Consider the following 3708-nt stretch of genomic DNA (forward strand, 5'->3'; position numbering starts at 1 on the left):
TACACACGTTTGTGTATATATACACACGTTTGTGTATATATACACGTTTGTGTATATATACACGTTTATATGTGTATATATACACGTTTATATGTGTATATATACACGTTTTTATGTGTATATATACACGTTTATATGTGTATATATATACACGTTTTTATGTGTATATATACACGTTTTTATGTGTATATATACACGTTTATATGTGTATATATACACATTTTTATGTGTATATATACACATTTTTATGTGTATATATACACATTTTTATGTGTATATATACACATTTTTATGTGTATATATACACATTTTTATGTGTATATATACACATTTTTATGTGTATATATACACATTTTTATGTGTATATATACACATTTTTATGTGTATATATACACATTTTTATGTGTATATATACACATTTTTATGTGTATATATACACATTTTTATGTGTATATATATATACACATAAAAATGTGTATATATACACAAAAGTGTATATATACACAGAAAAATGTGTATATGTACACATAAATGTGTATATATATACACATTTATGTGTATATATACACATTTTTATGTGTATATATACACATTTTTATGTGTATATATACACATTTTTGTGTGTATATATACACATTTTTATGTGTATATATACACATTTTTATGTGTATGTATACACATTTTTATGTGTATATATACACATTTATGTGTATATATACACATTTATGTGTATGTGTACATCGGAGCTTTTTAAAAATATATACTTTATGTCTGCAGGTGGAGAACAGACTGGGCATCCAAATGAATATGAAATCAACTCAAGTGTGCACCTGTTAATAAAAACTTTGAACTGGTTATGTTACTTGCATTCTTTTGGTAGATAAATGAATAAGCCACGTATGCAATTCAAGAACATTTATTTTTCACATATAAAAGGGACTTTTCAGGTAGGCCACCGACCAGTAAATGGATGAAAAATCCTCTTTCCTGGAAGAAAAAAAGTTAAGGAAGTTTATACACCAACATAAAAAAAAACTACTTAAGTTATTTTGCCTAAAATATACTTACCAAGAAGGCCATGACAATAATGCTAACTTTCCTTTCATCAGTCAGCAGGCCTTCAATCCACTGCAAAACAAGGCAGGCATCATTAAAGACAGGAGGGGAAAAACAAAATGACAATATTAAACATACCGTTCTGATGACTTTGGAGTTCAATTGGCTTAGTTTGCTTTTACTTTCAGACAGCTGCAGGGGCACTCAAAAATAAGAGTATAAGTGGGATCTCTAACGTCAGTCCTCGAGGGCCCCTATCCAGTCTATTTTCCATGTCTTCCAATACACCAAAATCAAATGATCCTGGACAGCTTGCTGATGAGTTGTCATTTGATTCAGATGTGGTGGGAGATATGGGAAAACACCCTAGACAGGGGCCCTCGAGGACCAGAGTGCAAGACCCCTGCCAGTGAGGGGATGTCAGTGTCAAAGACTGCCATGCACCGTGCCAACTCATCTTTAGCGTTGCTTTGGTAAACTTGGGGCGACCCTGAAGAGAAGCAAGATACAAAATGAGTAGATTTAGTACACATGAAATGAAAAGATGAAATAAACTAACCCGAAATTCTTGGGTCCTACCTCATCCACGACTTCTTTGTCACCTCTTTCACCATCACTGTGGTTTTAAACCTGAGCAAAACACTGATTATGTCATTGGTTATTTAAACATTTTGATGCACAAATGACCCACATTCATTTCTCATGTTATTTCATCCTGGATGTTTTTCCGTCCATTTCAAATCCATTACTTTTATTTAAATAAATATCTCCAAAAGTCATCATTGCTTCCCCCTTTCTCTTACACTGAGGAAAAATGGTTAGTTTACCTTATGTTTAAACTTGAGTCAAAAATGACCACTGGGCTATTGTTGAATGAATGTCCCACTTAGGCTGCAAAAACCACATTTAAAACTCATAATAAAAAGGTCCAAAATATATTCATTCTACAGGTGTACCATTTATGGCAGTGGCTCCTTAGCCCAGGGGGAGATTTAGCCGGTAAGAATTCTGTGTGGGGAAAATAGTAAGAAATTATGGCTGTGGAGCAACTGCCTAAATATTAATCATTAACACCATGTGTGTAGACAATTAGTCTATATGAAAATAACAGTACAGTGTGAGTAGAAACAGCTATAGACAAAGTCAATCAATTTTGGGAATTGAAATCGCAATAAATTCAATAATTCTTAAATACTCAATCTTTAGCAGTTATTTATTTATTTTATAAGTGGTGCACTTCCCAGCAAATTTGAAAAAGATCAGATGGACAGTTAAAATGTTTTCCTATTCACCCAATTAGCATGCAATTGATATATTTTAACATTAGGTGAATAGGGATTTAATGACTATTATTTAACATTGAGTGAATAGGGGATTTTCTTAACCATTCAACCAATCTTATTGAAATTTGATGTGTTATTGGCAATTGATAGATTTTAACATTAGGTGAATAGGAATTTAATGACTATTATTTAGGCAGTGGCTCTGTAGCCATAGTTTCTTAATATTTACACCACACAGAATTCTTACGGGCTAAATAAGGACTATTTGACCGTTAATTCCTTACACCTGCACTGATGGCAATTGTTTGGCTGCGAGTTAACCACACATTTTGCTATTAAAACCAACACCAAACCAGTCAGTGCGTTTTCATAAAAAAAATTCAAATGTATAATACTAAAAAAATAACTAACTGAACAAAGCCTTGAATACTAAACGCTGATATTTACTGATTAAACGGGCAGAGAAAATAGAAACTAGTATTTTAAAAAAAGACTCACTTTGGTGCCAAACTGCTCGTTATGGCGTCGTCAAGTTGCTCCTATTTGGCCGTTTTAGCCACATTCTTGATGTTTCCCCGCAATCTGTGTTCGTTGAGGAACTGAAACACACAAAGGAATGATTTCTTATTAAACATAAAGAGCTAGAAGGAACGCAATGTAGCCAATTTGTTTGCAAACATTTTTTCTGTCTCCAACCACATGTGGCTACATAACGCCAAAGGCGCATGCTCCCGTCAACAACACGCTTAAAATGAGAACTCGGGCTTCGAAATCATCGATTAACAACGTACCGATTGCGCTGCATTGCGCTGGAAGAACTTTATCTGGTCTTTCTTCAGTAAATCATAACGTCTGAGCGGCTCGGTGATGCACTCCCATACTTGCTCCTGGCTCAACCGCCATTTTGAAAAATGGCTTGAAAAATGGCGGCGGTTCGAACTCTGACCTATTAGAACTGCAGAAGGTCTCCAGGTAGATTTTTGACCCTGGCAACAAATAATGTCTGAAATGTGATTGGTTAAATGCTTAACTATGAAAACACACATCTGGAAGCAACACAACCAGGGGAAAAGCAATGAAAGGAAGCTGATGGACAATTTGGGATTATTTAATAAGTATTCATGGACAAAATAAACACCAGTCTGTGATTCAGATATTTTTTTTAGGCCAGTAGAGAAGACATTGCAGGCCCTGACTGTGTATAACATAGCTTTAAATTGCTCGATTTTAAAGCTATTTTCAAATGGCCTTGTTTTTGTGTGATTATCAGACATGCTGTAATAGAAATGCATACTTTAAAGCTGTTATAATATTGTTTTTCAAGTAAAGCAGGAGAAAGTTTATCATAGCAAATAAAAACAAAGTAAAA

At 33.7% G+C, this 3708-nt stretch overlaps 2 long non-coding RNA genes across 4 annotated transcripts in view; one reads left to right on the forward strand and one right to left on the reverse strand.

Moving 5' to 3' along the window:
• The window catches only part of LOC144194786 (uncharacterized), a 6142-nt gene extending 5287 nt beyond the window's left edge, over positions 1 to 855 (forward strand). The window contains exon 3 of the long non-coding RNA XR_013325973.1: positions 778 to 855. This is a non-coding gene — a long non-coding RNA (uncharacterized LOC144194786). The remainder of the gene's footprint in view (positions 1 to 777) is intronic.
• Positions 856 to 900: 45 nt separating this feature from the next.
• On the reverse strand, positions 901 to 3245 carry LOC144194563 (uncharacterized). Of its 3 annotated transcripts, none has more exons than XR_013325918.1 (5): positions 3131 to 3245; positions 2838 to 2938; positions 1195 to 1686; positions 1069 to 1128; positions 901 to 987 (listed from the first exon to the last, which is right to left on the reverse strand). It is a non-coding gene; the product is annotated as an uncharacterized LOC144194563 (long non-coding RNA). The 3 variants fall into 3 exon arrangements; XR_013325917.1 differs by having other exon boundaries at positions 1195 to 1698; XR_013325916.1 differs by lacking the exon at positions 3131 to 3245 and having other exon boundaries at positions 2838 to 3049.
• Positions 3246 to 3708: the final 463 nt, after the last annotated feature.

Source organism: Stigmatopora nigra, chromosome 3 (assembly GCF_051989575.1).
Source record: "Stigmatopora nigra isolate UIUO_SnigA chromosome 3, RoL_Snig_1.1, whole genome shotgun sequence".
Lineage (NCBI taxonomy): Eukaryota > Metazoa > Chordata > Actinopteri > Syngnathiformes > Syngnathidae > Stigmatopora > Stigmatopora nigra.